The sequence below is a fragment of the Bidens hawaiensis genome, unplaced genomic scaffold (assembly GCF_021521415.1).
Source record: "Bidens hawaiensis isolate Kalapana, Puna unplaced genomic scaffold, B.hawaiensis_p1.1 tig00086689_1, whole genome shotgun sequence".
NCBI lineage: Eukaryota > Viridiplantae > Streptophyta > Magnoliopsida > Asterales > Asteraceae > Bidens > Bidens hawaiensis.
In genome coordinates, this window is record NW_027504232.1 from 10,700 (window position 1) to 25,545 (window position 14,846).

Consider the following 14,846-nt stretch of genomic DNA (forward strand, 5'->3'; position numbering starts at 1 on the left):
GCATGGAAAGAGGCCGAGGTACGTTTCCCACGAGTGCCAGGAGGACCCAGCAAAGAGGGCCCTATCATCATCAAAACCCAGCTGGGGCATTACATCACTTCCCGCACTCTCGTTGACAACGGCGCTTCATCAACGGTTATGTACAGACAGTTCTTTGACAAGCTAGATGAGGAAGACAAGGGGCTGTTAGAAACGGTCTACGCCTCGATGGAAGGATTCGATGGCAGCACGAACACCCCCCTGGGTATCTTATCTTTCCCCGTCACTCTTACGGATGGGAACCGCTCACGCACAGAAGATGTGGATTTCGTTGTCATGAGAAAGCCACATCACACATATGACATCCTCTTCGGAAGAGATGGGATGGCAAGGTTCAATGCCGTTGTATCTTCGGTCCATGGCATGATGGGATGGCCAATGGCGGCAGGTGTAGCAATGATCACCGGCGTTCCCCAGGTATGTATCGCATCTGTTTCTTCCAACCCCAAACCAAAAATGGCCAAACGCACATTCACCGAACCAGAAGAATGGGCTTTCAATGGCAAATACCCCGATCAGGCGGTCACCATTGGCCCAACAATCACTGACCCCGCACGCACCTTACTCAAGCGCTTACTACAGAAGAACGCTGATATCTTCGCATGGAAACCAGCAGATATGACTGGTGTACCTCGAGATAAAGCGGAGCATAAGCTCAAATGTGACCCGGCTTTTACGCCGGTCATACAAAAGCGTAGAGTAATGGGGGCAGAGCAAGCTAACGCGTGTAGAACCCAAGTCAAGGAACTCCTTGACGCAGGCATCGTGCGCGTTAGCAGATATCAAACTTGGGTTGCAAATCCCGTTATGGTACCGAAGGCTAACAAACAATGGCGCATGTGTATAGATTTCAAAGATCTGAACAAAGCATGCCCCAAAGATTGTTACCCGTTACCCGAAATTGATCTCAAGGTAGATTCGTTAGCACCGTTTCGCCTTAAATGCTTCCTTGATGCGTATAAAGGATACCATCAAATCCACATGGCCGTTGACGATCAAGATAAGACCGCATTTCGGACGCCCGATGGCACATTCTGTTATCAAATGATGCCATTCGGACTTAAGAATGCCGGGTCCACATATCAACGCCTAATGGACAAAGAGTTTCACGCCCAAATCGGAAGGAACCTGGAAGTATACATGGATGATCTGGTCATCAAAAGTCTTGACCCGGAAGCGATGTTGAAAGACATCGAAGAAACATTCAACACTCTTAGGAGGATAAACATGAAGCTTAACCCGAGCAAATGTTCTTTCGGGATGGAAGAAGGGAAGTTCTTAGGAGTCATCGTTACAAAAGATGGCTTCAGAGCGAACCCTGAAAAGGTCGAGGCCATTGTCAAAATGGAATCACCTACTACCATCAAGCAAGCTCAGACACTGAACGGACACCTAGTTGCGCTTAACCGCTTCTTGGCAAATCATGCGGAAAGGGCGTTCCCGTTCGTGTCGACCCTGAGAAACTGTTTAAAGAAAACGCACTTCCGCTGGACACCAGAAGCGGAAGCAGCTTTTCAGGAAATTCGGTCACGCTTGATCGAACTTCCAACGCTCACAGCACCGGAAGCGGGAGAGGAGTTAATCCTATACCTCTCCGCAACAGACAGAGCGACCGGGGCCGTCCTGTTAGTCGAGCGAAAAGGCATCCAGATGCCAATCTACTATGTTAGCCGCCTCCTAACGGACGCTGAAACTCGGTATTCTACCCTGGAGAAATTAGTCTTAGCGCTGGTGCAGGCTTCACGCAGGCTAAGACGATACTTCCAAGGTCACCCAATTACTATTCTCACCAACTATAAACTTGCAAACGTTTTGGGCAAACCCGAACTGTCGGGACGCCTAGCCAAGTGGGCAATAGAATTGGGGGAATATGCAATAAAATACAAGCCACGACCAGCCATAAAAGGCCAGGTCTTGGCAGACTTTATTGCCGAGGTCCCCGCATCGCGAGAGAAAGAGTGCCAGGACGAGGCTCAGCCCTCTCCAGCACAAGACATCGACGAGGTCTGGCGACTTTACACTGATGGAGCGTCCAACAGCGAGGGCTCAGGCGCAGGGTTAAAGCTGACCAACTCAACAGGCCAAGAGTACACTTATGCTATTCGGCTAGACTTCCCAAGCACGAATAACGAAGCTGAATATGAAGCATTTTTGGCCGGGTTAAGGATTGCGCGTAAGATGGGAGTGAAAAACTTGGAAGCCCATGTAGATTCCATGCTAGTCGCCAATCAGATTAACGGGACGTACACGGCAGTGAACGACACAATGGCCCTGTACCTCGCTCAAGCAAAAACCCTCATGCGCGATTTTAACAGTTGTAAAGTCATACACGTCAAGCGTAGCGAAAACAAGTCTGCGGACGCGTTAAGTAAGCTCGCGTCACTGGCTTTCACCCATCTGGGAAAAGATATCTGCATCGAACTCCTTGGCGCACCATCAGTCCCGCACAAAGAGGTATGTGTCATCCAAACCGGCACAGAAACATGGATGACACCAATAATAAATTACCTTGCGGCCAGAGTCAAAAGCACAGGCGAGAAAACTACGCTGTAAAGCACTGAATTATCAACTCATCGATGACATACTTTACAGACGTAACTTTCTTGGCCCCCTCCTAAGATGCGTTGACGACCAAGATGCTAACTACCTCCTAAGGGAGGTACACGAAGGCATCTGCGGGATACATGCAGGTCCACGCGCAGTTGTAGCCAAACTGAACAACGCGGGATACTTTTGGCTGGGGATGCATACGGATGCGCTGGCATACATCAGAAGGTGCAGATCTTGTCAGCTCTACGCACCTAACACACATCGCCCGAAGAATGATCTTGTTCCAGTCACCTCTTCATGGCCATTTCAGAAGTGGGCCATCGATGTGACAGGCCCATTCCCTACAGCAGCAGGAAACGTTCAATTCCTAGTGGTGGCCATCGATTACTTCACCAAGTGGATAGAGGCAAAACCCTTAGCCCAAACGACGGCGAAACATATCAAAAAATTTATTTGGGAGTTTATCATCTGTCGTTTCGGGCTTCCACAAAACTTGGTGAGCGATAACGGCACCAACTTTGCTGACAAGAACCTACAACGGTGGCTTAAAGAACTTCAAATCACCCATACCTTTACCTCAGTGGCACACCCGCAGGGTAATGGTGAGGTGGAAAGAGCAAATAGGAGCATCGTTGATGGCATAAAGAGAAGGTTGCTGGAACACAGATCTGGCTGGGTGGACGAAGTTCCACATGTACTGTGGGCTCATAGAACAATGAAAAAGACAAGTACAGGAGAAACACCGTTCAGCCTCACTTATGGCACCGAAGCCATGGTCCCGGTCGAAATTGGTCTACCTTCACCAAGGGTCATGATGAAACCAGAGGACAACGACGCGGAGAGACGGTTAGACCTTATGCTGACCGAGGAGCGCAGAGACTTAGCTGCAGCGCGTGAAGAGAACTACAAACGACAAATGCAAAAGTACTACAACACGCGGGTGAAGCTATGCAACTTCAATATAGGAGACTACATATTGCGTAACAACGAGGCTTCAAACCAAGAACGCCCAGGAAAACTGGCACCGGTTTGGGAAGGGCCGTACATTATCAAAGAAGTTCTGGGAAAGGGCGCATACCGGCTTGAAAGGCTCGATGGCACTCCCGTCCCACGAACATGGAACGGAGCTCAATTACGCAAATGTTACATGTAGATCAATTCCAAGTTTGTACCGGCCAAGAGCCGCTTTTAATGGAAATGATTCTCCTTAAAACATCGACGTTAATGGTTTTGCATTCATATATAAACTGTTCACACGGATATGTCGGTCTTCACCGCGTACATAAGTGCAAAAGTCGTTGCATGGGGAAGGCGGTAAAACCCGCATAAACCCAACAATTGGTAAACCTTCACGCAGACTCGCTGCATGGGGAAAGCGGCAAAACCCGCATTAACCCAAAGAATAGAAAACCTTCACGCAGATCAGTCATAGTTATATGTCGGTCACCCTACTGAATGACAATGCAGGTTTTAACCGCATAAATCATGAAAAGTACCTAGATCTATTGACAACCACGCGATGAACGGTTAACCTATCTAGAATATGAGGAAAAGCGCTAGAATAAATTTAAATATGCATGCGCAAATCCCAAAGATTCGAAAAGTAAGCGGGAAAAACCCCTTACCCTGGCTATCCAGTTGACCGTAAGTCGGGTGCGGGTACAGTGTCAAGGCAACACCCTTCACATACCTAGCACCCGCAGGGAACAGAAGCCAATAATACCCAACTATGAAGTCGGGTGCGGGTACAGTGTTAAGGCAAAACCCTTCACATACCTAGCACCCGCAGGGAACAGAAGCCAAGAATACCCAACTATGAAGTCAGGTGCGGGTACAGTGTTAAGGCAAAACCCTTCACATACCTAGCACCCGCAGGGAACAGAGGCCAAGAATACCCAACTATGAAGTCGGGTGCGGGTACAGTGTTAAGGCAAAACCCTTCACATACCTAGCACCCGTAGGGAACGGAAACCGGAAAAACCCAATTATGAAGCCGGGTGCGGGTACAGTGTTAAGGCAAAACCCTTCACATACCTAGCACCCGCAGGGAACGGAAACCGGAAAAAACCCGACTATAAAGCCGGGTGCGGGTACAGTGTTAAGGCAAAACCCTTCACATACCTAGCACCCACAGGGAAGTGAAGCCGAGAAAATCTTGGCATTCCACCCAACTACAAAACGGGCACAGGTATAGTGCTAAGGCAAAACCCTTCACATACCTAACACCCGTAAAAAGTCATACCTCGGCACCCAATTGTAAGTCGGGCGCGGGTACAGTGTTAAGGCAAAACCCTTCACATACCTAGCGCCCGCAGGGGATTAAACGCCAGGAACACCTCGGCAACCATAAGTCAGGCGCGGGTACAGTGTCAAGGCAAAACCCTTCACGCACCTAGCCCTGCAGGGATTTAACGCCAGGGATACCTTGGGAGTAAAGTAACTAATAAGACGAAGTGCGGGTACAGCGTCAAGGTAAAACCCTTCGCATACCGAGCACTCCATGGGAATTGAAACCAAGAAGGATCTTCTGGGCCATGCTTGCAGAAACGGGATTAACATCCCCGCATAGCGGGAACGTCAAGAACTAGATTGTTTGAAACTTCAGGATGGAATTGGTGGTTATAACATGATTGATCACTATGTTCAAAACCACCAAGACCTCATGGAGAATCTACACAAAAGGTTCTAAACGCTCCTGACTTGCGGGGAGGTTACAGACCTATCCGCATCATCCCAGAGATCAAGCAGAACATTGGGAAATTCTGCGTGACATTGGGAAACCCGTGGGTAAGACTTCCCGCGGAAAACCCATAAAACTAAACCCTTTTCAAAAACCCCTTGCTTAAGTCCAAAAGTTCACCTCACTTTATTAAACATTCATGAGAAGAACATTGGACTGGGGGGACTTGAAGAGGTAGGTCCTAGCAGAGGTGGTTAGGACCCGCAAGACTCCCTTAAAAGGAGACGTCTGCGCAGTTGAACACGCAAGACTCCTTAAACGGACGTCTGCGCAGTTGAACCCGCAGACTTCACCATAGGGACGTCTGCGCCGCGACCTACCAAACCCACAGGACCCACCACGCTCAGAGTTGTGACGACCTCACATGCGGTACGCAAGCTGGTCCCGCAGGAAATGCCTCCCTATGGTTTCCAAGTATCCGCCTGTTCCCGCAGGTGTGGATACCCGCCATTAGGGACTGGCCACCCGCGCAGCATGGCTACACGCATAAGGCTCAAACTCATAATAATTCAGTAGTCACCTGAAGAACGAATGAGCAAAGCCGGGAACATTCCCGCATAAAGGCGGGAGGGGGAAAACTCCCGCCTAAATGAGCCAGTCCGTATAATAATGGAGGATCTTTTCTGCCATACCTGACGAGGTATGGACAAAAGATCTGACCAACGATACGACAGCTCACTGACAGCAGCATGGCAGACAACACGCCACAGCACTGTGACCAATAGCCGCCGCCTGCTCACCAACTCCTGCCATACCACGTGCCTAGCCTGTAGTTGGTGGAAAAGGAAAAGTGAACAGCACGCCTGGTCACTGTCAGCCGCTGCCTATCCACCAATTACCAGCAGAGCACGTGTGTAGGCCACAGTTGGCAGAGTAGTAGGCCGGCTAAACCTCCTTGGAAACCCACATTCGGCTATAAAAGACATCAAATGGTATTATCATTTCATCATCTAATATCTTGTATAATTTACCTGATAACTGCTCTAGTATTCTTAATATACTTTTATATTCAAAGAGTAATATAGACTGATTCTCACGCCGGAGGGTGGTCACAAGGAGGAACCCCCCCTTTCTTAGTGACGAGCTCACGGTGTCTGTTTTGCAGGTTATCGGAAGAACCATCTTGCCGGAATTAACCCCTCGTGGGAAACGTCTATCTAACCCTCAGGTTACTCGTAATCTGTCGGGGTTCGACTGGTGTTTCTTCACCGGTCAGCATAGAAGCTGTGGTAAAACTTGTAATCGAAAATATCAAGAAAACGCTAGATTCATTTTTGAAGAATGTAGAAGCACTTGGGCAGATGGCATACGTCTGCAATGGTAGTATTCACCGATCAATAACTGCTCTACTCCAGGTTTTCATTAAGCCACCAAGTGATCATTAGAAGCTTTATATATTTCTGTAGGGTTTTATCTGCACATAAAGTTTTGTAAGCATGTAACAAATGCATTGTTATAAAGGAAAACAAAGACTCCTTTTCATTTCACTGGGGGAGCAATTCTTCTATAAGTACAGAAGTTATGGATAAAACAATAATATGCTAACGGTATGATACGAACCCGTCTTAATCTGAAGGGTCAAGGGAGACAAATGGGTGAGGATGTTAAAGGATCTAAGTAACCACAACATTTATTAATAAAATTGTGTCTATTTATAGGTTCTCGTTTTAGTTTCTAGGGTATGGATGTTTATGTTTATCAAAATTAAGGTTTTCATACCTCTTCTTAATTGGAGATCCAATCCTTCTCGAATCGGATTAACTGGAGACTAGCCCTCTCAAATCGGGCCAACTATCCATGTTATTGTTGATTTCTATCAATTTACTATTTTATTTCGGGTTCTATCATGGTATTAAAAAACACTGATAACTATGTTTTGTTAACACCCTTACTTGGTTACCAACTCTATGAAGGTAAATAATAATATTCTTTTAATACGCTTGGCAGAGAAAAAGCTTAAGTATGCTTGTGCGGGTTTGAACCAGTCCGTGATTAAAAATACAAAAACCTAGAACTGAGAAACCGATCCTAAAATCAAATTGAACAGGCTTATTCTACTTACCCAAATCATAATAGAAAGCAATGGAACATACAGTGACAACAATATACAAGAAAAACAGACAACCTTTGAATATATTAAAGTTAAACAAATAAACACAAGTACCAGTAATATGCCATCCCAATAACCTTTTAACACATTAAGATATTCAGATTATCAGGTTTGTAATCAGGGCCGATAACATTATATAAAAGCTAAGCAAACTCTGCAGGCAAAGCTTCCCAATATAAACTCGGTTTCCAGTCAGCTTCCTTGAGGACTTTTAGGATCTCTTTCGCCATTATTTTGCTCCCGAATGGTGTTAAGTGCATCCCATCTCTGTTGTCAACTTAATTAGTCAACCATCAACTGTTCTTAAAGTCAAAGCATGGATCAAATGATACACTCTTCGGTACAAGTCAACATGGGTTGAGTTGACCCACAACACTATTTCTCAAAGCATGATATTCATTATAAAGCAAGTATATGAAAGCATATATACTCACGTAAAACAAGCTGCCATCCAATTATCATGTCGTTTAAACGCGTTACAAAGATTAATGGCCTTAATCCCCATCTGTAGGCATAATTCTACACAAGCATCTGCATATTTTTGACATAGTTCGTTTTTGCGAGTATCAACACTGAAATATAACATGTTTTGTCAATGAACAGAAAAAAAAATTAATAACAACAACAACAATAATAATAATAATAAAATAACAACTTATATCAGTTATAACATCACCCCAAAACTTGTAGCAGTTGAGCTTCATTTACAAGAGGTGCAGTAAGAAATATTACGCGTGTCTTCTCTGAAAGGCTCTGATAACAACGTTACACATATGGTTGTATCAAAATAAAACACAAACAATGGCTATTAAACGCGAAGAAGTACTGCAATAATGACATCATCAAATATTGTGGTAAGAGTTAACCTTTAGATGGACAGCAATCTTCCTCATATTTTCAACATACTCAGAAAGAGGTACATGAGCATTTAGGCCATTTGGACACGCTGAATCATTACCTCCGAAATAAACTATCACCAGAGATGGTTGAATTGGATCATCCTAAAAAAAACAAGAAAAACAGATGTTGAGCACATAAAAGCTGGTAACATATATGAGTTTGGTTTTCAAATAAATGAAGAAATAACCTTTGGAAAGACTTGATCTAGAACTTGTACGGCTAGCCTTGAGTTCCAACCACCATATCCTCGCATAAATATGTCTGCCTGCACCATTTCAAATTAAACTGAACACATATTTATGTATGAAAAAATAGTTGCATTCAAATATTTTAATGTGAAGCAAATAGAGGTGTTCATCAGGCTATATGGGTTATTCGAATTTGAAGGAGCATAGGAATATGCGTTGGCGGTTCAGGATTTGCTCTTAATTCATGGGTCTACCTAAGAAAAAAGTGAAGGCAGGCATTCGATGCGGTTTGTTATGGGTTTTGAGGAAAGGTAGGAATGATTTGGGGGGGGGGGGGATAATTTCTGTTGGATTTTTGCAGTGTTTTAACTTGGAATCATGTACTAGCATCGGTGTGATTTGGTGGTTGTAAAAATCTTGGTTGGCTTTGCCTACCGATTATAATATATACATACAACTTGGGGCCTTCTTTTCCGATTCCAAATGAAGCAACAATTTACAGCAAGAAAACAATTTCACTACCAACCATCCTGGCGAAAGCTAAATTCAACGATCGAGGAACCGAACAGCACGAACTGTGGCCTTCTTGGGCCAACCATCGTTACTTTCAATGGTTGATGAACTTTGTCAATAGTCACAGAAAAGGATAAAAAACACGGAATACCCCCTCCATAATAGACCTTCAAATCGATGGAAATAATTTCCATTTTGGAATCTTGTTGAATTTTTTCATCTTGATCGTGACTATGGTAGAGACAAGGTGGTAGGCATTCGACTGTAGGTAATAATGGTCAGGAAGTTAGCGGGTCAAGAGAGTTGGCCATGTTGATAGGTGGTGTGGGGTGACTTTCGGGATAATGATAAGTTATAGAGATGGTGGCCTCACTTCATTTCTTTAATAATATAGTTTTTTAATTGTTTAATGAGTAAAGTGTAATTTTCGTCATTTTGGTTTGGCAAATATTGCGAAATTAGTTCAAAAAGTTTATTTTTTGTATATGGATTTCCCAGTTCTTGCCAATTACATCCAAATCACTAACCCGGTTAACTTTAATCGTTAAGTCAGGGATAGACATGTCTTTTCACCATTCTTTATTATATGAGTAAAGTACCAAAATCGTCCCTGAGGTTTGGTCACATTTGCAAATTTCATCCAAAAATATTTTTTTTCGCAATTAGACCCTTGATATTTCTCAACCGTTGTCAATTTCATCTAAATTGTTAACTCGGTCTAAATTTGACGTTAACTCAGGGGTGTAACTGTCAGTATTGCAAAAATCCCGACTAGGCACTAATTAATCTCTAATTAATCGCTAGCCCTCACTTCACTGATTAATTTTGGGCTAGTCGGCCAATTAATCGGTCAACAGTCAAATCTGGCTAAAATCGGCAGTTTCCAATGAGTGATAAAGTCATAACCTAATTCATTTTGTAAAAACAAAATAATAACAGCTTTACTTTCAAGTACTTGTAACTTGTTTTAAAGTGATAAACTCATAACTCTGTACGTTTAACTTTGTTTTATATGTATGTGTAATAGTGTTATATCATATGGAAAAATAAAACAAAATCGTTGTAGTGTACATATGCAGTGCATCATTGTAGTGTGCATATGTGCAAAATCAATGTCGGTGTATTGCGTATGTACACTACAATGAGTTTTTTTTTCATATTTTTTCTAGTTAAGAATAAAAACATATAAGAAGAACGAAAGGAAAAAAAATTAAAAATATTTTTTAATTAAATTAAAAATATTTCTTTATTAGTTATTTACTTCTTTCTCTAAGAAAGAGTTCACTCTTGATCTTCTCTCTCCACACACACATACACACATATATATATATAATGAAAACCCCATTTAGTTAGAAAAATGAACACCTTCTTTGCTATATTTAAGATCCTTGAGTGGGTGAGCTAGTTCACCACTTTAGACAACTTCTTATATGTGTTTCTTCAACTGGAAGCAGTCATTGGTGTGATGGTCGGTATTATTGTGGAAGGAAAAAACCTTGCCTGCATCACGTTTACTCGCTGGCTTAGATAGGGGACGTGGAGGTCGGAAGTTATGCTTAACTTCCTCGGTTGCCAAGTTTTTTTGTGGAGTTTTAGTCAGAATAGTGAAGATCGGCTTCTCCTTCTCTAAGGGTTTATGTTGTCGAGAATGTTGGCTTCCGTCATTTGACCTTCTAAGCTCGTATTGTTTCGGTGAATGCTTTTCAACAAAGGACTGGAAACGAGGCTTCTTCCCTTCTAAGGAACGATTCTCCAATTTCTATGGTCACGCTTCCAAGTTTCTTAGTTATCCAAAGATTCTTCTCCCCAAAGGTAAGCTTTAGTTTTTACAATGGATTCCTTCATTGTTTGAGGAATGTTCTCGTAAAACCGTCTGACGAGCTTATTTGCCTTGATGGCATTCATGTACACGCATTTTTCAGAAGCACCGCTATAATTAAGGCATTCTTTTGTATACCTTTACAAGAAGACAATAAGATCCTCATGCATGCTCTTTTTGCTGGATCTGGTGTAGGACCGCAGCTTCCTTAGTTGAAAGGCCCTGATCCCAGTAGCCTTACGATGTTGGATTTACTCATAACTCAGTTTGATACAACGGAAGCATAATCAATTTGCAGTGGAAACTAAAACTTTTTACAAAACATCTTCCTCCTCTAACTAATCTTCAATATGGATAGCCTCGTACGCGCCTCAAGCTTGCCACGTCATCACAACACCTGCATGCATACTAAAAGTCAGCTATACGCTGAGTGAGTTCTAACATTTCTTTACTTTTCACAACATACGATTTATAAGCAAATCACATCTTTCATACATTTATATATAGCATAACGTTTATAATCCTTTATTTACTTTCTCTATGTCTGTCTATTAATCATTTCATAACTTTATTCTTATACGCTTACTCGTATCTGAGCCTCCTACTCTTACTCATAACCGAGCCCCCTATCCTTGCTCATAACCGAGCCTTCCTTGCTCGTAACCGAGCCTCCTATCCTTGCTCATAACCGAGCCTTCCTTGCTCGTAACCGAGCCTCCTATCCTTGCTCATAACCGAGCCTTCCTTGCTCGTAACCGAGCCTCCTATCCTTGCCCATAACCGAGCCTCATATCCTTGCTCATAACCGAGCCTCCCACTGTTGCTCATAAACGAGCCTTCTATCCTTGCTCATAACCGAGCCTTCCTTGCTCAAAACCGAGACATATAAAGTTAGAGGGATTTGCCATCCTAACTTATTGTGCATGCATGAGGCCCGAAGGCTCTACGCATGAACGTATACACATTCTTCTATACACAACATTCATACTCTTTTATATTCCTATAACATTCTACGCAAGCATTAGTAGGGTATGTTCCCTAACTCTTTATATTCTATTAGCTATCAATCAAACATTTAAATATATATTAATAAATTAATATATAGGCATGTTCTTACAAGATATATGTCATTAACTAAAGTTACATATATCTATTCTTTCACGTACGAGTATGCATACAGCCCTAAAAACGTTTAAAGGAAAAAGGGGGGCTAGAACTCACATGTAAGCGATTCCTCTCTAAATTAATAGTAATTCCTTTCTTCAACTGAGCTCGACTAACTGTTAATAACGTATACATATTAATTCTCTTTATTTGTGCATTAATTATTCTCTAAGTTAACGGGGTTAACTTTTAAGTTAACTGAACCGAACATATGACCTTCTTAAACCGATCGTATTAGTTTAATATACTTAACCTTATTTTAGTAATGAACCGACGCCATTAGTTTATCTTCTTATCGATGTTTATTGTTATCATATATATATATATAGGTATATCTTTATTATATTTATTCTATTATTATTAGCTTATACTTCTTAACTTTATTTCGGTTTCCCATATTCATATCTGTTATCCTTATACATATATTTTATAAGTTACCCCTCGTTAATGAATTATTTTATTAACGGGTTGGTTGTTCGGTTTGCCTTCTAATCATGTCCCTCTATTGAGGCGGGTTACGGGTTATTAAACGAGTCGGGTCTCGGGTTTCGCTCATATTATGCCATGTCAGGTTTGACTAAGTCCTTACATCCATGCATTATTCTTATAATTATCAACATTATTATCATTATTATTATATCTTAGTATTATTAAGTATTATTATTTATTTACTACTTTTATTATTATTTATTATTAGATTATTATTATTATAAGCATTCCCAACCAACCCTCCTTCTTCATTTATCACCCTCATCTCTCTCCCTCACCAAACCCTAACCACCCCCGACGCCCTCCCCCCCTTCCTGGAAACCTCCACCGCCACTCTTCCTCTCTCTCCGTTTTCAGTAGGTAAGGCAACAAGGAGAGGTTTGGTTGAACCTCCACCACCGTCGCTTCTACTTCTTCTCCTTTCTTTCTTCCTCCTTTCATAAACCACGGCCACCACCGTCGCGGACGTTTTTCCAGACTCCGGCCACCACTGAAGCACAAAGGTGGGATGCGAATCCTAGAAATTCACACGGGATGCGGATCCTAGAAATTCGCACAGGATGCGAATCTTAGAAATTCGCACGTCATGCGATGTGAATTCTTGAAATTCACACCTTCACGTCCAAAGTATTCGCGTGAAGGCTCGGATCTGGTTCGGGTTTCCTTAGCCACGGCCGTCCACGACCACCTACCAGCGTACACAGGGGAACGGGTTTGGATACGAGGCTCGTGTAACATTTCGGGTTTTCATCTTATTTGGTTATTTGGTTTTATCCATGTTTGAACGTTATTCGGATCCTAATTTCTATTAATAACTTGCATTTATGAGTTATTAGTTTTCTATATGTTCACTTTAAGCCATTGTACTTCAATCCATGCTCAAATCCTTTTTTAAAACAAAACTAGTTCAAATAATGATCTTTTTAACAAACATTAGGGACTAAATGTGTACAAAACGAAAACACCCAACCCCGGTGGCCGGAGCGTTGCGCAACGGCAGGCTGCAAGGCCACCGCGCAGTGCGGTTGACACGAGATCGAAGACTCGCACAAAAATAAACCAAATACAACTATTAGATAGTGGTAAATGGGTGTCGAACACGAAGAGTTTGTGGAATATGTGTTACCAAGTAGTTTTATAGATTTAACTAAATTTAAACTGAATGAAGAAAATTAAATAACAAAGTTTTGGTTGTGTTGTTTGATTAATGAAAATTAACTAATACACTTAACACTGTTTTTTTCAATAAAAGATGAGAGGATATGCTCTCCCTCGGTTTCAGGTTTCAATGAATGTTAATGTAAATGTTTAATCTGAGACGAACTAAAAAAACATAATTCGTGAATATGCAAACGATTATGGTAATTGAGGACTAAGTATTTGGATTAACAAACAAAAGGCAATCACTCAAAAACCAATTAGATTATCCAACCCCGAATTCCACCTGATTAATCCCGATTGCCTTTAGCACCAAGAACTGACGGTTTAGAACACGAATTAAACAACTATCAACTTATCAATCAATACATAGACATCATAATTATGAAATCAATAATATTAAATTACTATCTCAGCAATTGCATAAACATTCAATCAACAAACAATATGAAACCTTACAATCCGAGGGAAAACACAAAGGAGATTAGCCAAGCATGATTCGGTTCATCATCCCTTCGATTATAATATGCATATGAATCTAAAACAAGTCTCTAATGCTTAAACAACCCAAAATTGAGTTATAGTTCCTTAGAATCGCCTCTAGTGTCTCCAATTGAAAACTATGAAAAAGATAATGAAAGACTAGCCAAAACGGCCAATTAAAGTCACAAGACAATTGCTGTTACGACATGGACCGTGGTCCACGGTCTGGACCGTGGGTCACGGTTCCCTCCATGGTTCCCATATAACCCACGATACGGTGGGCTCTGCCAGAGTTGCTTCAGGTGGACCGTGGTCCACGGTCTAGACCGTGGGCCACGGTGGAGCTTGCTTCCGTCTCTTGTTTTGTGCGTATCTCTCTCGTTCTAGCTCCATTTTCTTCACCGTTTTCGCCTATGTTCTCGTAATGCCATTCTCTAGCTTTTCAAACCTGCAATCACACAATATAATGTAGTATTCCAATTCCTTGAAATTAAACATAAATGCATGCAATTTAGTTAGAATTACTACACTTAAGGGTGGCTCTAGGATCCACCTATCACATCCCCACACTTACACGTTGCTTGCCCTCAAGCAACATTTGAAACCACAATTGCTTTCAAAACACACCACCAAACGTACCACAAGCCCGGTTCTGTCAAGGTCCCTAATCGTACCCTATTTCTTGTATCTCAT

At 42.2% G+C, this 14,846-nt stretch overlaps 1 pseudogene; it reads right to left on the reverse strand.

Annotated features, from left to right (window-relative positions):
* Window positions 1-7,581: 7,581 nt before the first annotated feature.
* On the reverse strand, window positions 7,582-9,126 carry LOC143607791 (GDSL esterase/lipase WDL1-like; annotated as a pseudogene).
* Between the last annotated feature and the right edge of the window lie 5,720 nt (window positions 9,127-14,846).